Source organism: Elephantulus edwardii, unplaced genomic scaffold (assembly GCF_000299155.1).
Source record: "Elephantulus edwardii isolate Elephantulus edwardi_28Jun2011 unplaced genomic scaffold, EleEdw1.0 scaffold00040, whole genome shotgun sequence".
In the NCBI taxonomy this organism is placed as follows: Eukaryota; Metazoa; Chordata; class Mammalia; order Macroscelidea; family Macroscelididae; genus Elephantulus; species Elephantulus edwardii.
In genome coordinates, this window is record NW_006399790.1 from 14,330,511 (window position 1) to 14,354,132 (window position 23,622).

Sequence of the window (23,622 nt, forward strand, 5' to 3'; positions counted from 1 at the left end):
ATTTGTTTATTCTTCTGGCCACCCACAGTATATTCAATACTCTTCATCAACACAATTCAAATTCAATATAGAAAATACTATGGCCATGATCAGATGTACCTTAGTCTTGAAACTGGTATCCCTGCTCTTTAAAACTTTGAACACATCCTCAACAGCTTATTTTCCCAGTGAAATATATCTTTTGATTTCTTGCCAGATGTTAGCGTAGGTGTTGATTGTGGGTGCAAGAAAAATGTAATTGTTGTCAACTTTCAATCCTTTCTCTACCTATCATGATGTTGCCTATTTGGTCCAGTGATGAGGATTTTGGTTTCCTTGATATAGAGATGTAACTCATATATAGGTTTTTTCTTCTACAGTAGGTGCTTCAAATCTACTTCATTTTGTGCAAGCAAGGCTGTGCCATCTATATAACACAGGTTGTTGATGAGTCTTTCTCCAATCCCAATGTCACATTTTTCTGGATAGTCCAGTTTCTTGAATGATTTGCTCAGCATATATATTGAATAGGTTTGGAGTAAGGGTACAGCCCTGATGCATACCTTTTTAAATTTTAAACCGTGCAGTGTTTCCTTTCTCTGTTTGGACAGCTGCTTCTTGGTCTACATGTAGGTTTCACATGAGGACAACAGAATGTTCTGGTATTTCCATTTTTCTCAATGTTAACCATAATTTCATAGATATAGAGACATATAGTTGTTGTTGCTATTGTTGTTGTTAAGTGCTGTCAATTCATAGACCATAGCGACCCTATGAACGAAAAACCTGAACATTCATGTAACATTCAACATTTCTCCAAGTTCATAGAGTTTCCAGAGGCAAGCTATTGCGGAAGTAGATGCCACTCCTGCTTCCAAGCTTGTTTTAATTGGGAACCTCCACCAAACACTATCCACCATGTGTAACCATTATTACATTTGACACATTAGCCTCAAAGTATTTAGCATCACAGCAATCACGAATTACCTCTGTACAATAAATGGACAGACCAGTGCTATACCAACCAGAAGAATGTTTGACCAAAAACAATTAAAATCAGGCCTGAGATACGCAGACTAAAATCACCTCCCTTTGGCTTGGTAGCATCACTTGCTTTCCACTAAGCCAACAGAGCTCTCTCTAGGACTCACAAGAATTCTATGAACAACAGATCCAACCCTTGCCCCTACCTATGCCATCTTCAATCTGAGACATACTCAAGCCCAGTGTTGCACTCACCGTATCAGTCCATCATACTGAGGATCTTCTTTTCTTCTCTGAATTTCCACTTTTCTCAGAACGATGTAATTTCCCAGAGATTGGAACCTTAACTGTTGTTTGTTGTTTTTATATATTCTGATAACCTAGTGGCTAGAAGCTGCCCTGCAATCCCAAAAGTACACAGTTTGAACCCACTAGCTGCTCTGCAGGAAAAAGATGGGCAATCAACCCCTCAGGTAATTAACTGCATCTGAAAACCTTCTAGAAGGTCAGCTATGAGTAGGTTCTGACTTAATGGTACACAACAAGAACAACATAAATATAAACGGTTGTATGTACAAAAGTTGTAGTGGCCTAGTGGGTAGGGAATTGGGCTCTTAACCCAAAGACGGCACCTCTCTTGGAGTTCAAATTCACCATTAGCTTTGTGAGACAAAGATGGGTAATCTCCTCAGATGCTATTCACAGACTCTTAAAACCCACTAGAGTGTTAGTTCTAAGTCATTTACTGCTCAGTGGCAAAGAGGAAGAGCGTGTGTGTGTGTGTGTGTGTGTGTGTGTGTGTGTGTTCAGGAATCCCAGAATATTTAATTGTGTTCATGTGAAGCCTATGCATGGACCAAGTGGTCCAAACATAATAAGGAAACATTCTATAGTTTAAAAGCATAAAAAGTGGGCATCAAGGTTGTATACTTTCTACATACTATATGAAGAAAAATATGGCGTCAGGAGGGGAGGGAGACTCATCAACAACTTATGGTGTATGGATGACATAACTTTATTTAAAACACATACTGAAGAAGATCAAAACTACAGCCCTCATCATGGTTTATCTCAAGGTAAAAAAAAAAAAAAACTAAACTAAAAAAAACCACCACAAAACACATAACACCAAACCTCCAAAATTTCTTACCACTGGACCAACAGATAGCATCATGATAGATGGACAAAAGATATATATATAGATATAGATGATATAGATATAGATATAGATATAGATATAGATATAGAGAGAGTGCGAGCAAGAAAGAGAGCGTGCTCTGGTGCCCTAGTGTCAAGAAGCTGTGCTGCAATTCTAAAAGCACGTGGTTCGAGGCCACCAGTTGCTCTTCAGGAGAAGGATGGGAAATTTCCTCCTGTGTGATTAACTATTTCTGAAAACCCACTGGAGGGTCAGCTATGGGTTGGTTCCTAATACATGGTGCACAACAACAACAGCAACATATCTATGTCTATGAATATATGTATCTATATATATAATACATGCTCTGGTCCTCTCCCCGCACAGGAACCATGTAGCTGGGTATGGAGCGTGCAGCCTTCCACCTGATGAGGTTAGACCTCTTCAATAGTGGTGGCTGACCTCCTCTGCAAGAATAGACAGTCAGTGGGGCCCTCCCCACAAACTTCCAGGGAAAAATTAACATTACTGCCATCTGCCTTTAATGCCCTGTCATCCTAAAAGGTTGCCAAATATCACACCTTTGTTTTAAAGTAAAATTGGCTTTAAAAAAAAAAAATCTTTCCTCAGGGCCAGTATCTGTAAGCCTAAACTCTCTACAATGAAAATACTAGTGGAGGGCCGTGGTATTTAAGTCAGATGGGTCCTAAGTCTCCAGTTTGGGGGCTCATTGATGTATGAAGCAGTTGGATTCTGGAAGGTGGGATGTTTTGTGTTGGTTGAGAGTGAGGTGTGGACTGTTTGGTTGTTTCTTATTTCATTCATAATTTGTGAGCTGACTGGATTTGTTAGATTTAGCTAACAGTGAACTATGGGGTGGGAAGCCTCTATTTTACAGTCAGCAGGACCTGGGAGGTCCCCGATAGTTAAAAGTTGGTTGGAAAGCTCAGGTGTGGAAAACAATGTATACGAATTTTATGAACTTTGTATGTAAACCAGTATTAAAAAAAAAATAAATCCAGGACTCTTAAAAAAAAAAAAGTCTGTTGGGCCCTTTGTCCTAGTGTTAATTTGTGTTTGAGACTAACATTCTTCTAAGTGGTATAGCACTACTCTGTCAATACCAAGGTAACTTGGGGTTGCTGTGATGCTGAACACTGTGCCACTGAGGTGTCAGATGCCATAATGGTTACCCATGGTGGAGCTCTCAGATTAAGACAAGCTTGGAAGCAGGAGTGGTATCCACTTCCTAAGCAACCTGCCTCTGGAAACTCTATGAGCTTAGAGAAACGACAATAGTTAGAGAACAGAGTTCAGTTCTTTTGCTCATAGAATCACTATGAGTCATGCTTAACTCGATGGCACTTAACAACAACAACATTTTATATATATACAGGAGTGGCATCCATTTCCTAAACAACATGCCTCCAGAAACTCTACGAACATTGAGAAATGTCGATAGTTATAGAAAGGCTTCAGGCCTTTTGTTCATAGGATTGCTATGAGTTGTACTCGGCTCAAAGGCAATCAACAATGTGTGTGTGTGTGTGTGTGTGTGTAGAGAGTGATCAATACTAGATTTCCAAAAATTGATCATTTCATCTGGTTTTAACCCGAATTATTGAAGAATCTAAAGGTACCCTTCTTGAGAAAAACAAAAAACAAACCCAACCAATCATTGTTTCCATAAGGGAGTCAGCTTGCCTTTCATTCAGTTACTGTGGTTATTTCCAATCCCATTAGACTAGTAGTCAATGTGAAAGCCTTTGGTGCATTTTAGTAGTGTTAGAATCATACTCACTCTTGGATGATTAGGAACAAAATAAAAATATTTTTAAATCTCACAAAGGCATAAAGTAACACATCTGTAAACAAACCTGAAAAAAAATGAGGACTACGTAAAATGCACTCCTCCATCCATTTGGATTGCCCTCACCATTTTTCAAGCTGACAAATCAAAAAGGTGAGCCCTTTTCATTCCCTTTAGCTATTGTATTTATTCAAATTGAACCATGAATAGGCTAGGAAAAAGGTAAATTTAACTTACAAAGTGACAGTTAGGCAATGTCATAAAATACTATTCCAGCCTTCACTCACCTCACTTTTAAATCTCCCTGGTACTCTCCCATGTTGCACATTTTTTTTTAATTCCTTGGTTCCTAAGTGTGAAAAATAAAGGAAGCCTTTCCATTTTAATAGATGAAAATAATTTTAAAAATCTTATGTTCCGCTTCTCGTCAATTAGCACACTAAATAATCACCATAACTGGAATTTCTGTAAAGAAATCCCAACCACCTCCAGCCAAATATTCTTTTGAAATACCAAAGAACTCAGTATGATGTAGCTTGGGGTTTGATAATTTTAAGGAAGAGAGCAAAGTCTGCAGTAAAATCTCCATGTATGTTATTTAACTTAATCAAATTCATGCCAGGATTAGTACTAAGAGTTATGGCTGGGAAACAACGGTATCTCAGCAAGAGTTTATGTTTGATTTAGTAAAAGCACGTTTGTTCGCAGTCACCTTTATTTCAAATAATATTACACGTTATTCCCTGTGCGCATCCAAAAACTTCTCCAACAGAGTAAAAAGGGAAGCCACAGACTGGGAAAAATATTTGGTAATAACATGTCAGACAAGGGACTTCTATCTAGAATTTATAAAATACTCTGGCACCACAATATAATGCAAATAACCCAATTGAAAAATGGGCACAAAATATGAACGGACATTTCACCAAGGAAGACATTCAGATGGCCAACAAGCACATGAAGAAATGTTCAAAATCCCTAGCTCTAAGAGAGATGCAAATAAAAAAACTATGAGATATCCTCTCACCCCAGACAGAATAGCAAAATTTAACAGAACAGCAAACATCAAATGCTGGCGAGATTGTGGAGAAACTGGAACCCTTATTCACTGTTGGCAGGAGTGTAAAATGGTGCAACCATTATGGAAGGCTGTATGGCGCTCTCTCAAAAAGTTGCAAATAGAAATACCATTTGACCCAGCAATTCCACTACTGGGAAGATACCCCAAAGAAACCATAACCATCACCCAAACAGATATATGCACACCCATGTTTATTGTGGCTTTGTTCACAATAGCAAAGAGTTGGAAACAACCCAAGTGCCCATCAACAAACGAATGGATAGGGAAGCTCTGGTATATTCACACAATGGAATACTACACTGCATTGAAAAGCAAGGAACTCATAAAATATTACACAAAATGGGTGATCCTGGAAGACATTATGCTGAGTGAAATATCTCAGTCACAAAAAGACAAATACTGCATAGTACCACTGTTATAAAACGGGACTGACATCAGGGTTCTGAGGAAACTGAGAAAGATGGGATAAATTATGTATACTGCATTGAAACTGATGAGGGAAACAACTGTCTAAAAGGATTACAGGATTAGGTATTATTGTCATGACAGGAGTCCAGAATGCACAGTGAACTTGTGGGGAGGGACTGTATAACAATGAAAGAATATTTTTTTACTTTTCAAAGAGAAGAGCGAATCGCAGCGGTCGTGGGGGGGGGGGCAGGGAGAAAAGTGCAACAATCAATGAATGGAAACCCTAAATCTCTGTAAACTTTCATTAGAATTAATTTTAAAAAAATATTACAAGTTCTAATAATATTGCAAGTTATTTAAATCAGTTGCATTCAAAAAATTATGAAAAATGAACTACAGGTTGTGGAGCTCAGTACAGTGCATGGCTTGTGACACAGACTCAGTAGATGGCCCTTAATTCTATCTGGTACTGCTGCTCCTATTTTTACCAGAAGAAGTGTTAGTAGTAGCAGTAATTATTAAATAGCTCCAAAAAAACTCCTTTCTCTTGAAACTCTTCTCCTCCTTGGTGGTGTGCATTTTTTTTTTTAGGAAAGAACTTTGGCTTGTTTTTTTTAAATTTTATTTTAATAATTTTAATGAACAGAGATTTTGGATTTCTATTCATTCATTGTTTCACTTTTCTCCCTGCCCAGCCCTCCCCCATCCCCCCTAGTTCACTCCTCTCTTTGAAAAAGTAAAAGAAAACTTCTTTCTGTGATATACAATGCCCCCCGCACCCCCCCCACTGCCCCAAGTATATTCCACTATGCAACCTTAATTGTGGAATTTTGTATCAAATAGAGAAGACCTATCACTGAAAAACAATACAAAGGTATTAGAGTGCCTTTATTAGTTGCATTCAACATAAAAGGAGCCAAACTTTTGTAAACCAAAGAAGGACTTAGTGAAGAATAGAAAGAAAGGAAAGCTGGGTAATTTTTCCCAATCTTGCAAAGAACGAAAAACCCAAGGTTGAGCTATTAACACATATGCTAAAAGAAATCCGTTCTGGAACTATAGCTCTGTGATTTGGGAAAGATGTTGACACTATAAATTCTATAGGATGAAGAGTAAAATGAGAAGGGAAATAGAAATAAAGATAAGTATTATTATAACCGTATTACATGCAGAGATGTACAGAAAGGAAGAAGACAGTGATACCAACTGAAGACAAATTTACTAACTGTAAGAGCATATTGACAGGAAGAACAGAGAAAAGTGTGGACGAGACCTCCCAAGCTTGAGTATTTAGTCCATCCATTCTGGGCAAGGAAGTAATTCCAGTCCTAACTGTGTAGAATAAGCTGAATTTATAGAGGGCACACAGGTTACTAAGACAAGGAATTTAGGAGAAGGAGAAGCTTGTAAGCAGATATTTGGATTGTAAATCCTGGGGGATTTTCAGTTTACACATTGAATTACTCAGTGGCCTCTCTTAAATCACTCAGCCTCACGGTTCTATGGTTTTACCTAGTTAAAAGATGTTTTGTTTCTAAAGCCTAAGAATAAAGTTCAGTCCTACAGTCGTAGTGGCAAAGACTCCTTAGAAGTATAAAACAAATGTCATCTGTTAAAATCTCTGGTTGTATCTAACAGCAGAATGAAAGCGAGACAGAAGTGGAAATGCTAGAGAAATTTAGAAGCTAACCAGGTTTCTTTTTCTCTATTCTCAGCACTTCTAAAGAGATCACAGACACACTAGCATTATATATTTATTTGTGTGTGTGTGTGTGTGTGTGTGTATGTGTGTAATACATATCTATGTATATATGTGTATACCTATAAATTATTAAAAGGAACAAAGAGGGAGTAGTGGGGGATAATAAAAATGAAATGGATTACATATTTAGTTCCTTTAGTTGTCAAGGCTTTTTCAAAACACTTTACATGGTAATGAGCTAAATGGCCAGCAGAAGGTAGTATAGGTAAATTGAGATACTTAGTGCACTTGGCAATAAATTACATAGAATCTTAGAGGCGACAATTTACTTCCATGGAGTGGGGGGCATTGGTAGGATATAAAGTGCTGTTGCTGTTCTTCCTGTCAAACAAATATTTGCATGGCACTTAGTATTTTTTTCAAGTGCTTTACGGTAAGTTTTATTAGTTATTGTTCATAAGTACCTAAAGAAGTGAACTGTTAATAGTCATTGCATTATCCAAGCAAAGACTTTCCATTTTTAAGAAGTTTCTGCCTAAAGCATTTATTAACAAAAGTTCTTTTAAGACTGTTTGACCTAAAGAGGAACAATCTCCAATAAACAGTTACTGGGACCTTAACTACAATGACATGGGAATCGACAGACACTAAATGTTTATCTAAAACACAAATGATAATTTAAAGTTAAAACTTCATAAAATCTGTAAAAATGTTAGTTTCTTGTAATCGATCTAAAGCAAATAGTGAATATGTGCTATGTGCACACATAATGTCCACAATGCGTTCTGTGAAATAGGCCGTGGTCTTTTTAATAACCTGCTATGAAACATCAAGAAAACAATGATTCTCACCACTGGGCCAATTAGAAGCATCTTGAGAGATGGTGAAGAGATTGAGATGGTTAACAGTTTCAGTTTGCTTGGCTTCACAATCAACACTCCGGGTACCAGCAGCCAGGAAATCAAAAGACAAATTGCATTGGGAAAATCCACTGCCAGGGATCTCTCTAGAGTACTGAAGAGCAATGATATCAGTCTAAAGACTAAGGTACACCTGATCTAGGCCATGGGCTTTGAAATTATTTGCTATGCATCAAATATCTAAACAATAACTAATGATTATAAAAGAAGAATTGAGGTCTTTGAATGGTGGTCCTGGAGAAGAGAACTGAACATACCATGGACTGAAGAGAACAAACAGGTCCACCCTGGAGAGAGTGAAGCCAGGCTTCTCCTTGGAGGCAAGGATTTTGAAGGTATGTCTGACATATTTTCAGCAGATTGCAAAGGGTGGGGGTGGGAGGTCAATGCAAGAGAATAAGACCCTTGATGAGATGGATTGACTCAGTGACTGGGGAAATGGGGGTTGATATGTCAGAGGCAATTAAATTGACTCAAGATAGAGCAAGCTTCAAAGCTGTTGTACATAGGTTTGCTATGAGTTGGAGTTGACTTGATGACACGTAACAACAACAACAACAACATACATCTAAGAGCTGAACTATGGAGTACTAATGAAAGAAATCCAAGCTACAATGAATGCACTGCCAAAAACTAAGGACCAAAGAACTAAGGGAATAACAATTGAGGTATTTCAACAAATAGTCACAGCAGTGTTACCTAGACAATTAACTAGAAGAGTCCAATATTTATTCATATTCCAAAAACAGGTGATTCAACAGCCTACGGATATCATTAATGTCCCATGAAAGCAAAATTTTGCAAGACTATTAAAAAGTTACTAGAGCAGGAAACTTCCAGAAATTCTAAATGGATTCAGAAAAGGCTGTGGCATGAGAGATATAATTGCTTGTGTTATAATGATCTTGGAGGAAAACAAAGAATACCAAAAAAAATGTTTTCTTGATCATGAAAAGGCACTGTACTGTATGGATCATAACACATTTGGTTAACATTAAGAAAAATGGGAATCCAAGAACACTTAATTGTGCTCATGAAAACCTTCTACATAGACAAAGAAGCAGCTGTCTGAACAGAATAAAGGAACACTGTGTGATTTAAAGTTAGGAAAAATGTATGACACATTTACATGGGGGGAAAAACATTTGAGAATCTGGACTCTGTGAAGGAGAATGTGGCATCAGGATTGGAGGAAGACTTATCAGACAGCTGCATGATACAACCTTGGTTACAGAAAATGAAGATTTGTTACTAAAGGTCAAAGACTACAGTCTTCAATATGGATTACATCTCAACATCAAGGGGAAAAAAATCCTCACAACTGGACCTATTGGCAAAATCATAATGTTCAAACTTAACTCTCTGTTGTAAACTTGCGACCTATTTGTAGTTGACCCTTCAGTGGCTTTTCAGAGGCTGTGAAACCACGAAAGGAGATTGTCTGTCTTTCTTCCCCAGAGCAGCTAGTGAATTCACATCACCTCCTTTGTTTTGACTAACTTTATTGTGATACTCATTTTGACCTGGAATTGTAGTGGCAATATCTCTGAGGCATACCTATTGTTGTGTATTGTTGAGCTGGAACTGACCCATAGATGACCCTCCAGTGGATTTTCAGAGACAGTTTCATCTCAAGGGAGAAGATTACTCATCTTTCTCCTGTGGAGCAGACGGTAGATCGAAACTGCGTTCCCTGTGGGATTGCAGCGTAACTCCTTACCACTAGGCCACAAGGCCTATAGTTTCCTCAAAATAAGCCTATAAAATACATGGGGAAAATGAAAAACAGTGTGTGCCAGAATCCTAATTCACTGTATTAACAATCAGTCAATTTAGCTCATCTCATTGCCATAGAGTGGCAACAAACTCATACCTGATCCTTCAAAGGGTCTTCAGTGACTCTAGAGAGTTCTGTTGGCCTATTGGTAATAAACTACATTTCAATCCCAAAGGCATGCAGTTTGAGGCCACCAGCTGCTCCACAGGAGAAAGATGGGCAATCTCCTCCCATGCAATTAACTGTCTCTGAAAACACACTGGAGGGTCAGCTATGGGTCGGTTCTAAATCAACGGTACACAACAACACAAATCACATAGGAAGAGATTGCCCATCTTTCTCCCAGGGAGTCTAATCACCACAAAAATCATCACCTCTGTGTTATCAAGAAAGCTCCCTACATACTACGCCCATGTAAAACATCAAGTATATCCGAGATGGTGAAGACGACACGAAAGAGCAAGTTACAGATCTGTTTTCATAGGGTCACAGTGAGTGACAGTTAATTCCACAGCACATAACAACATGTTGCTATCAGTAGTTAATATGTTTTGAAGGAAACTATAAAATAATACAAGCGGAAGTGATTTTAGAGACACTAAGTACAAATCTTTATTTTCTGAGGTAAACAGATTTAAATCCAAATAAACCAAGTGTCTCCCCTAACTTATTTAGGTAATAGTATGAACTTAGAACCTTAGACTCACTATTCTATTCTTACTATGTTTCTAAGGAGCCCTAGTTTCACAGCGTATCAAGTGTTGGGCTGCTTACCAAAGATCCATGGTTCTAATCCAACAGCTGCTCATCAAGAGAAAGGTGAGTAAATCTACATTTATCAAGATTAAAGCTTAGGCAACACTAAGAGGCGTTTCTACTCTCTCCTATAGGTATAGAGTATGAAATGGAATTAAGTCCACACAGCAGGATATATTTTTTTTTCCCCTTGATGGGCATAGCAGTGATTCTGGTTTTTGTTTTTATATTATCATAAATAGTGTATTGTCATAATCATGAAGTCATGATATTTCTTTTTTGATCACACTTTCTTTTTATAATAGTGCCAAAGGAGTAGAAATTAATTCCTTTTTTCTTTTGCTGAACTGAAGTACACTTACCTATTATTCATTTCTTGTTGAATGACTTAATATTTTCATTTTATAGTGGCGTATTTAACCATAATATTAAACATTCGTTTCTCTCAGTGCCTCCTAAGTTGTTGAGTCAAAACGGAAACACAATAATCCTGAGTTTCGAATGGTTTGGAATAACTGTATGTCAATCTTCCGCATATTAAATGCCATTGTTTACAGCAATGTTATAACATGTTAAGTACGATTTGTTAAGAGGAACTTATAGTTTTCCCAAAAAAGGTATTTTGCTAGCCATCTTGTTTCTATTAGAGTATCATGAAGGCACAACTAATATACCGACACTCCTTAGTTAGAATTTCCATAAATTACAAAATATTATTAGATAACTTTAAATTTATATTATTTAAATAGCAAAATTAATTTGACACATACATTAATAAGAAATATAGTATCCAGATTAAAAATTCAAGCTCTAGGTTAAATCTTGCTGTTCCTATAAAAATAGTTCTTGTTCAGTAGATACATTTGTTATCTGTAACTCTGAATGCTGCCCAGAGAATAAAATAAAAGTTAAAGGAAGTAAAAAGGTAAAAAAAACCTAACCTACCAGACTTAATGTGACTGGGTAACTCAATCCTATTGCACTAAGAGATACCCTTGAAACTTTATACAGAAAGTAACACTGAAGTTACTGTCTAGCTAAATAACAGAGGAGATAAAAATTGATGAATATCACCCATAAACACTGTGCTTACTTTAAAATATCAACTATATGACACAAACAATTGAAAAAAATTATTTTTATGGTACAGTCAAAATGGCCTCCCTAGCCACTAACTTAACTTTATCATCATATCTCAGTGGGACTATACTAATAACATGAAATAAATTGTACCTTTAAATTGTACCTCTTGGGTGAATACATGCAAACACGGTGTGAAGACTATTAGAGAATTGGTCCATCTTGCCATCTGCCAGGTTTGAATTGAATAGGTTTAGAGGGCAGAAAATGGCAATCTCACTAAAAGCAAAAAAGCAGCAGCATAGTCCAACACATGTCCTTTTGGGTCAGAGATTGGCACATGGGTCATACCTGGACGTAGATGAGAGAAGCAGTAGGAGTAGCAGCAGCAGCAGCGAAGAATCATATATTGAAGTGAGATAGAGTTGAATGGGGATTGCCACCCGCGAAGCCGAGCCAGGGTACCTTCAACCAAGCTTGCTGATGGTCTTCACCTGGGACACTGAGGGAATGGGGTAGTTGTCATTGATAATTGGCAGGACTAAGTTTTATATCACTGGACTGAAGCTAGGTGGTTAAAGGAGAGGGGATCTGTGAACACCCCTGAGAAGCTGTCCTGACTGAAGAATTATATCCTGTATCCGAATTTAATTTTAACGTGGAAATCCCCTAAATGGAGCTCTGGAGGCATAGATTGTAGGGAGTTATACTGCTTACACCAAGCTATGTCTCTCTGTTCCAATCCACCAGTGGACCTCCTGGAGAAAGATGGCCAATCTCATCCTGCGCTGAAATTATTAACAGGACTAGGAGTTGGTTCTTCAAAGGGGCTAATAAAAGTGAGAGACCACTGGCAAACCTAACAAAGGAAAAGACAGGAAAGATGCAAATAAATGAATAAGAAAAGTCATGAATAAGAAATTAAATGGGTGACATCACAATAGATCCAACTGAACAAAAAGCATAATGGAGTATTTTGAAAAACTGTACTCTAGCAAAAAAAGGAAAACTTACAGGAAATGGAGAAATACTTAAAAACTCACAACCTACTCAAAAAGATCCATAAAAGAAGAAATTCAGCAGACCATAAAAAAGAACTTCCCAAGAAAGAAAAATCTTGGACCAAATGACTTTACGCTTGTAACACAGTGTGTCACATGTAAGTATTTACAGAATTGGAAACGAAAGATTCCCACACTAAGAAAACAATGCTGGGTTGCCTTTCATCAGTTCATACTCATGACTATCCTCCATTAGGTTTTCTGAGACTGTAAAAATACATAGGTGAAGGGTGGCTAGTAGGTTTGAGTAGCTGAATTTTCAGTTAGCAGTCCAACACATACTACCAGGGCTCCTTACTATCTCCTTAAAAAAAAGAGAGAGAGAGAGAGAATTTGCCAACAAGACTATACTTGCATGATTGTGTAGTTTATGAATCATCAAGGCACTACAATGCATGTATGTGTCAGATAATAAGCAGCTGAAGGTTTGGGAACAAATTCAAAGGGATCACATCATTTCCATGTTTCAAGACAGCTCAGAAATTAATGGAGACTTTATTAATTCCTTAAGTCACTTGGGAACTATGACTGAGTTCAATCTTTTTCTTTTCATTTCCATTTTAGTCTCTCCAAATATACTGCCGATAATAAATACATTGTGATGGTCCAGTGTTGTAAAAGTTGTTAAACTAGTGCTCTTAAACAATATTTAAAATGACATTTTTATTAAGTTGGCATGAACCATGTTGCTGAATTGCTTTTAATATGATAATGTTTGCAGTTTACTATGCCATAAGTGCAGTTTGGCAGTGAAGTGTACATGAATATTTCATCCAGCAAAGGCCATGATTCTGTAATTATAAATAGACCTGCTCCAAAAGAAGGAGACAGATACTTGTGTTTTAAAGTAAATTCTCTAAGGCTTGGGGGAGAGCAGAGGATACATATGCTGTATGTGTTTGATCTGTAAAAAGAAGTATATTTTCTTCAAAAACACCTGAAAATTTGAGAAGGCAGCTCTAATGTCAGTTGTAGCAGTAATTTAGGCTATGTTATCTCTCTCTAGCACTTAGTTGTAATTAAAGTTCTTCTGTACAGTTTGTTTAGTTTAGAAAAGTGCAAGTACACTCTAACTCCAAATGGCAAGAAGGTCATGGAAAGGTTTTAAATAGTCTGTGTCTTTTTTGTAGTACCATAAAATACTTAAAAGCTTGTGCAACTTCTCTCTTACCTGTCATCAACAAATGTCATATAACATTTGCTGGATGTTGTATCACCAAGATTGATTTATATCAAAGTGAATAAAGAAAGAGTAAACATTGTTCTTCTTGTACACTAGTAAACTCTAAGAATCTGAAATTGTCATTATTGTAGCCATCAGATATGCCACCATCATCAGTTGCCTTTAAATCAATTCATCTAATGTAGGCTTCATGTGTGTAAGGACAGAACAGTGTTCCATAATGTTTTCAATGATTGATTATTATTTTTTTGAAAGTAGATTGTCAGTTCTTTCTTCTTTGATGTCTCTAGGTGGGCTCAACTTTCCAATATTTCAGTTAGCAGTAGAGTATGTTAACCATTTTTGTTGCTCCATTTGACAGTCGCCGATAGAGGTCTATGCTTCACTGCTTGCAAGTTTTACACATTTATTTTGTTTCTCCCCCTATACTTCACAGTTATTTTGATGAGAGAAATAAACTATGTTTGGTCACATAATATACGTACTATAATAACTTAGCACGAAAGTAGCAAGATTTTATCTTAATGGTATTGCTGCTTCAGTGTGGCATATAAAGGGTCTCTCTCAGAATATCTCCATGTCTAAAGGGAGTGTCAGAAATATGGAGAAAACCATCATCATTGAATAGATGTACAAAATCAGGTCCTGAGTAGGAATACAAATACTCTTCTACAGCACTGGAAAAAGAAGGAAGTTGTTTGAATCCATTAAAGTGTAAATAACAACATTATAAAGCTCAAATTCAACTCTAAATGGATGAATTTTAACTTAAAGTGCCGTGTTGATGAGGAATGTCAATTGCAACATGGCTGTAAATTACTCAATATTTCCTTGCTTTATCAGTAACAGGAAACACTGGCAAAGATAAAATTTAATATCATTCCATAATAACTTCTCTTTCTAAAATTAATTGTTTCAAAGACTCTTATGTTTGTAATGAATATGAGTTTAACTTTTTCTTTTATATTATGATCCATCCAATTAAAATAAATATGGTATGAGTTTATTACAGAGTTAGAAGAAAGGTAAATATTGAAGGAGAGAAGTGTGTTATTTGAGCACTCTATATTAATTTACCTGTGCCTCTCTGCTTATTAGCCCGAGCCCAATTTTATGAAGATAGTTCTCATTTTAAAGAAATTGAAAGAAAAGTTCTTTTTTGAAAATTGTGATGTACTTTCTCAGAGGTTTTGTTTTAAAGTTTGCTTTATTTTCTTTTAATTGCTGTAAAAGTTTTGACATAATAATATGTATTTGCTTTATTTCTTTATTCATTTTCTGCTCTAATAAGTAGGTATTTTACCTTGTTTCAAATGGTACATAACAACAACAATATAAAAAAGTAGCCTAGCATAGAATTTATCATGTTTCCAGTTTGCCTAAACTAATATCATCTTTTGAAAATATAACTATCTATCTAGAACTTTCTGTGAAAGTGAAATTGATTCCATTTTAAGTCAATTTGCAAAATTAGCAATACTACACTTCGTGTTTACTTTTCCTGCTCTAGCCAGGAAATTAAGAGATTAATTGCATTGGGAAAGTCAGCTGTCAGAGACTTCTCCAGAATACTGAAGAGCAACAATGTCAGGTTAGAAACTAAGGTGTGCCTGATCCGGGCTATAGTCTTCATAATTGTGTGCATCGGAGAGCTGGATAGTGACTAGGGATGATAGGAGAATTAATGCCTTTGAGCTGTGGTGCTGGAGAACAATGTTGAATATACCATGAACTGCTAGGGGAACAAACAGGTTTGTCTTGGAGAGGGTGAAGCTAGACTTGTCCTTGGAGGCAAGGATTCTAAAGTTCCATCTGATATACTTTGGGCATGTTGCAAGGAGGGAACCAGTCCTTGGGAGAGGGACATCATGTTTGGGAGAGTGGAAGAGTAGTGTGGGAGAGGAAAATCCTCGATGAGATGGATTGATTCAGTGATTTGTGTAGTGGGAGTTGGGTTTGTTGGAGACACTGAGATTGGCAGGGTTAAGGGCTCTTGTACATAGGGTCACTGTGAGTCGCAAACCACTCGACTGCACATAACAACAACAATGTTGACTATACCATGGACTGCTAAGAGAACAAACAGGTTCATCCTAGAGAGGGTGAAATCAAGCTTGGATCAGGCACACCTTAGTCTTTAAACTGACATCAGTGCCATCAATGCTCTTCAGCACTTTGGAGATGTCCTGCACAGCAGATTTTCCCAATGCCACAAGTTTGTTTGTTTGTTTGTTTGTTTTTACAGTATTTTGCAATTTCTTGACTGCTAGTACCAAGGGTTTTTATTATGGACCCAAGTAAGATGAAATAGTTGGCAAATTTCAATCTTTTCTCCATCTACCGTGATTTTGCCCATTGGCCCAGTGGCAAATATTTTTGCTTTCTTGATGTTGAGATGTAATCCATATTGAAGTTTTTAAATCCTCCTCACTGTCAACAATCAAAGTTGTGCCATAATCATTGCAACTGCGTTTTCCCCTTTTAATTTTCTGACTTCTGGTCTTTGTACATTTCAATATAATACTTTGCTTTATCGTCTCAATACCTTTTCAAATCTTCTGTTCATATTTTTTTTTTTACTTTACCATCTCTACCCTTTGTTTTAGCAACATCATGATAGATGGAGAAAAGATTGAAGTTGTCAAAATTTCATCTCTGCAGTCAGGGACCTTTCCTAATCATTAGGGAACAATGATGTCAGTTTGAGCACCAAGGTGCACCTTATTCAGGTCTTTTCAGTCACTTCTCACATCTGAGAGCTGGGCAATGAATAAGGATGATTGAAATGGAACTGTAATGTTTGAGATGACTACTGACTATCCCAGGGACTTCCCAAAAAAAGTACAGTCAAAATGTTCCTTTGGGGAAAAGATAATAAAGCTTCATTTCATATACTTTTGGCATGTTGCTAGGAGAGACTATTCCTTGGAGAGGGACAGCATGGCTGGAAAGGTGAAGGATGGGCAAAAGAGAGGAAGACCCTCTACCAGATATATTGAAACAGTGACTGCTGCAATGGGCTATAGTGTGCCAGTAAATGTGAGAATGTTACAGGATAGGGCAGAGTTCAGATCTGTTGTTCATACTCAACTTAACAGCATCTAGCAACAACCTTTGTTTTTTAAACTTTTTTATATCCTAGTGAACTTTTCAGAGTCTCTTCTGACATCCATTTTGGTTATTTCTTTCTCCTCTGTCTTTGTAATGATCTTTTACTTTCTCCCTGGATATTATGTTTGATTTTATCCCAACCCTCATTTGACCTTTGATCCTCACATCTAGTCTTAAAATGGTTTCTAAATACAAGTTGTATAGACTCAAAGTTCAGTTTTTTTGTGAACTTGTTTTCGTTTTCTTCAGCTTCAATTTGAACTTGCACAGGAGTAATTGGTGGTCTGTTCCACATTCAGCCTGTGGCCTGTTTTTAACTATTGTGTTGACATTTTTAACTATTATTTTAATAATTTTTATAATTTTTTCAGGAAATTGTTTTAATAGTTTTAACTATTATATTGACAGTCTGTAATGATTCTCTCTACAGATGTAGTCAATGTGATATCTGTGTGGTCCTTCAGATGAGGTCTATGTGTATAGTCACTGTGGTTTTGTTTTTTTGAAAGATCTATTTTCAATAGATTAAGCATGATTGTAAAAATCCCCACGTTTGATCCCCAGCCTCATCTGTATCACTAAGCCTATAATTTCCAATTAGCAGCCCTTCTTTGTTGCCAACTTTCACATTCCAGTCACCAAATTACTATGAATCCATCTTGATTGCATGTGTGGTCGATTCCAGATTGCAAAAGTTGGTGAACTCCTCAATTTTCTCTTCTTTGAATTCAGTTGTTGTTGCATACATTTGAATAATAGTTACATTAGTAGGTTTTCCTGTATGCCTGTTGATAGTATCTTATCATTCACAGTATTGTACTTTCTGGCTATGAATGACACACCATTCTTTCCCAGGTTTTATTCCCAGCATAGTACAGCATGATTGTCTTATTCAAACTGACCAATGCCAGTCTTTATCAGCACATTAATGCTGATTAATGTATGTTGATCTTTATGCATTCCATTTAAATTTTTTTAAAACTTCCAGTTTTCGTAGGCTTATACTTAGTACATTCTACATTTCAATTATTAATGGATGTTTGAAGTTGTTCCTCCTCATTTTTTAGTATCATCCTATCTTAGGAGTCCACCACTTACACTCCATTCCTTTATTTGTTCAACGTTCCTCTATAGTTCATAGAGTTTTCAAAAGTCTGTTCTCTTAGAAGTGTATGGACAATCCTACCTTTTAGTCTCTCTTATTATTGAAACTCAGCTGAAACCTGTTCACCATGGATGACCCTGCTGATATTTGAAATACTGGTGGCATAGCTTTCAGCATCACAGTCACTCCAGTATAGCAAACTGACAGACAAGTGCTGTACTCGTAAGAGTGGATGATAAGCAAGCACATACATACAGACCAAAGGTATAATATGGACAGCAAAAAGTAAATCACTTCTTCAATGAAAAAGACTGAAAAATAAGTCCTATACTCATAAAATCAAACAAACAAACAAACAAACAAACAAAAAAACAATCCAGCAAACATACAGATATTGTGGTGCAGGCAGCATGCACACATGACTCTTTTGCCTTGCCACTGTGTCAATCCATCTTATCAAGAGTCTTCCTCTATTTCTCTGACCCGCTACCTTTCCACCCATGATGCCTTTTTCCAAGAACTAGCTCCTCCTGCCAACAAAGTATGCAAGACAAAATTTCATAATCCTTTCCTCTAAGAAATATTGATGGGTTCAATAATGTATACTGCACTGAAACAGAGGAGGGAGAAAACTGTTTAAAAGAGATATATAACTAGGTATTTCTGTCATCACAGGAGACTAGAGCGAGGGCTACATGGTGGAGGGGACCTGGGGGAGGGTTTGTAAAACAATGAAAGAATCTTTTCTTTTACTTTTCCATAATTTCTGGAATCATGTACTTATAACTTGTTAGTCAAATTTGTGTCTTCTAGGTTGCAACACCCCCATGATACATCTTCAAGGATATGAACATGTACGGCCAAGCACAATCAATAAGAGTGCATCTAAATTCCAAAATCAATCTCCATAATAGTCTATGTGTTTCCTACTGCCAAAGGGGCCCTTTAGAGTAGTGAGAGAAGATCTTCACCCTGAAACCCACAGCGTCCCTTTTCAGCAGGAAGTAGCTAAGAGAATACGCCATCCCCTTTTCCTTATGACTCAGGGAGAAGTCTCTCTCAGGGAGGAGTGATAGGGAATGGCAAAGGACACACTGACAAAGAAGAGTAATCAGAACTGGCTTTGACAAGCACTGTGGCATTTGGACAAGAACAAACTGGGAGGAGGGTAGAGAGAATAGTGCAACAATGAATGAATGGAAACCCAAAATCTCTGTAAATGTTTATGAAAATTAATAAAATATAGAAAAAAAAGAATTTAAAAAAAGACTTTGCATATTCAATAAAGCTTAAAAAAAAAGAAATATTTTGGTTACACTTTCTCCAAAAGACATATTTGCTCTTTGCCATGGGATATTCAGTATTCACAGCCAACACCAAAATTCGAAGGTATCAGTTCTTCCCCTGTCATCTTTAGTCATTGTCCAGCTCTCAGATACATAGCAAGCAGTTGAAAAGAGCACCCTTTGGATTAGCACACCTTAGTCTTTTGACTGGCATTGTCGCTCTTTAGCAATCTGGTGATGTCCTTGATAGCAGATTTTCCCAACACAACTTGTCTTGGTACCAAGTGTTTTGATATTGGATCTGAGCAAGATGAAATAACCAACAACTTCAATCTTTTCTCCAGTTATCACAATGCTACCCTATTGGTCTAGTGGTGAGGATGTTTGTTTTTTTGATATTGATGTGCAATCCATATAGAAAGCTTTATGCAGAAATTTTTGCATATATGTTATAGGGATTTCTCCCCAGACCCCCTATTTTTCTGCAAGTAGATAGCCTATTTTGTCAACACTATTTGTCAAAGGCACTGTCTTTTCCTCTCTTAATGATTCTCACTCTTGGTCGAAGATCATGAGCAGATGGATTTACTTCTGGATTCACAATTCTGTTCCATTAGTGTATGTATATGTCAGTGTACCATGACCAAGTTATTTTGACTGCCATGATGTTAAGTAGGTTTTGAGAAAAGGAAATGCTGTTTTTTCTTGTTCTTCAGTAGTACTTTGCATATCTGGGGTCTTTTCCATAGAATACTGGTGATTGTTTTTTTCATTTCTTTAAAGAATTAAGATGGAATCTAGATTGGTTTTGCTAATTTTTTAAATTTAGCTTGTTTCTAATTTTGTATTAAATTATAATCATTGTTGATGTATTTTAGATATTAGTCCTTTATCAGATAAATAATTTACATATTCTTCTTCCATAATTTAGGTTTAATTTTTAACTAATAAATTACTTGGTAATGTCCTTTATCATGATTTCTTCCTTCACTTTGGCTTTTTGTCACTCTAATGCAGTATCTAGTCTCTTCTGTCATTCCTTTTGGTCTTTTCTTCCTACTCTGTCTTTGTAATGACCTTTTGCATTCTTCCTGGATGATATTCTTGATATTCTCCCACAACTTTCTGGTCTTCATTCATTAAAGTTCAAGGATTCAAATTTGTTCCTGAGACGGTTTTGAAATTCAGGTGGGATAGATTAAAGATCATATTTTGGTTTCCGTGGATTTAATTTTCCTTAGCTTCAGCTAGAACTTGCTTGTGAGTAGTTGGTGGTTTGTTCCACAATCAGCACCTGGACCTGCTGCAGTGGTTCTTTCCACATATGTAATCAATATGACTCCTATGTATACTATTAGGTGAAATCCATGTGTATAGCCTGTGTTTATGTTTCTTATAAAATGTATTTGTGATGAATAAATTATTGAATGTGCAAAATTCTATCATTCTATCTCCAGGTTCATTTCTGTCTCTTGGCACCAGCAGTGAGAAAATTCAAAGATATATTGTGTGTTGCGAGAGTCTGCTATAAGAGACTTCTCCCAAGTACTGAAGAGTAACAAGCAACAACGTCAGTCTAGAGACTAAGGTGTGCCTGACAGGCTACAGTCTTTGCAATTGCTTGCTATGCATCAGAAAGCTGGACAATGACTAAGGATGATAGAAAGATTATCGATGCCTTTGAGCTGTGGTGCTGGAGAAAAATATTGAATATAGTATGGACTAGTAAAACAAACAAATTCATCCTGGTGAGGGTGAAACCAGGCTGCCTCTTGGAAGCAAGGATTCTGAAGCTTCATCTGACATACTTTATACATGTTGCTAGGAGGGACCAGTCCTTGGAGAGAGGTGTCATGCTTGGGAGGTTGGAGGGACAGCATAGGAGAGGAAGACCCCTGATGAGATGGAATGATTCAGTGACTAGTGTAATGGGAATAGGTGTGTCAGAGACAGTGAGATTGGCACAGGATAGAGCAGGGTTTAGGACTGTTGTACATAGGGTCACTATGAGTCTCAGGTGATTTGATGGCACATAACAACAACAATAGTGTCCTTTAGTATCTATGTTACCTTTGTTTTTGCTTTAACTTTGATCTTTAAATTATTTTTCATTGCATTTGGTTGTTCCAAGTGCAAATAAATTTTATTTTTGTAGCAAATTTTGCTGGTTTCTTTCATAAGTATATCTGCAATTTTATGCCACTGTTGTCTGAATTTATCTGACAGATGGGGCTTTTTTCTGCTTTGTTATTACTAAAGCTATAAAACAAAAAATTGAGCAAACATGAATTACTTGAGTTCCTTTATACTTCTGTATTGATTAAATAGCTCACAGTTGTTTCACTTTAAACAGTTATAAACTGAGTTAAAAATAAAATATCATTATATTTCTCTTTTCAAAAATATATGTCAAGTCAGGGTGTCTTTTCCCTTTGCTTCATGAGGATTAATTTTTAAGATTTGTTTAGAGAACAAATTATTACTACTTTTTAGATTCGCAGTCTCTTTTATTGCATTGAATATCTTCATTAATAAAGTGTGTTCCTTTATTTTATATATTTTTAGTAACCAAAACATTTCCTTATTTTTTTCTGCTGTTGATTAATTTCCACAGAAACCTTGTTAAGTGTTGTCAAGTGGAGCACAACTGAAAGCAACCCTATGAACAATTGACATGAAGTCACCATGACAATCTATCTCACTGGGAATCTATCTCACTGGGAATCTATCTCACTGGGGTTTTATCTCACTGGGGTTTTATCTCACTGGGAATCTTCTGCTCTGCCACTCACCCTCCATCTTTCCAAGCATAATATCCTTTTCCCAGGAATAGCATTGCCTAACTACGTGTCAAAAGTATGAAATCGATGCCTTTAAGTTGTAGCGGTGTCAGTAACTCTCCATAGTGCTAAAGAGCAATGATGTTAGTCTAGAGACTAAGGTCCAACTGATCCAGGTCACGGTATTCTCTATTATTTGCTATCCATCAGAGAGCTGGAGAATGACTAAGAATGACAGAAAAAGAATGATGCCTTTGCGTTGTGGTGCTGGAGAAGAGTACTGAACATATCAGACTGACAAGAAAACAATTAAGTCTGTCTTGGAGAGGGTGAAACCAAATTGCTCATTAGAGGCAAAGATTTTGAAGCTCTATCTCACATACTTTGGTGATATCACCAGGAAGAATCAGTCCTTGGAGAAGAACTTGATATACGGAAGGGTGTAGGGACAACACAGGAAAAGAAGTTCTTGGATGAGATAGACTGGCATAATAACTGAGGTTATGGAGTAGGAATATCGGAGACTGGCTAAGTGAGATTGGCTAGTAATATGACAGGGTTCAGAGCTATTGTGCATAATGTTGCAGTTGACTAGATGACAAACAGCAACAAATTATGTAAGAATTATAGTTCAATCATATATGACAGCATACTTGTATAGCAGATAAGCCAGAGGAATAAAAACAATACTAAGTTTTCACTATTTTCTTACAAGACTGTAGTGAAAATGTAAAACAATTGAAAAGAGTAGAATTTTGCCTGAAAATAAAGGTAAAAGAAACCACTGTGATTTGAAAATATTACATTCTGTCTGGAGGACATATAATGGGACTTAGGGACAAAGGCCATGAACATCTCTCTGAAAAAGCCAGAGGAAGCGAGGATAGCACAGCCCCTCACTTCTCCAGAGCAGAAAGTAGACAAAGAACTCATAACCCAGCCCTGTGATGTCTCTAAAGCCACAAAAACATCAAGAGGTTAATTTATTCATTGTTGATTCACAGACTCAAAGTTGTGGTACTGAGAATGGGGTGGCTTCTCTGCAGCAATGAAACAATCTTTCCACCACCATCACCAGGGTCTCACCACCAGGGTCTCACTTTCACTAGGGTCTTTCTCCAGTCTCTCTCAAGTCTTACTGCCACAGGCCTTGCTTGCCTGTGTGGAGAGCACTTTCTCTTATACTAGTTCCACTGCTGTTGGTGTTTTGCAAACCATGTGCCTACAGTTAAGGTAGCTGGAGAGTAGAGGGGGTTAAATGTAATGGCTGGAAAAGCCGACTTCTAAGCTAACACCACAGCCCACTCTCTGGCTTTTCTTAGCCACTATTTCTCATTATCTGAAGGATCAGCCTTCCCCTCACCATCATCTATATTTAGGGGACTATGTCAGTCAGCTGCTTCACTCCTTATTTCTTACTCCCTTCATTTTAGATAGCTGATTTTTCATTTGTCCAGT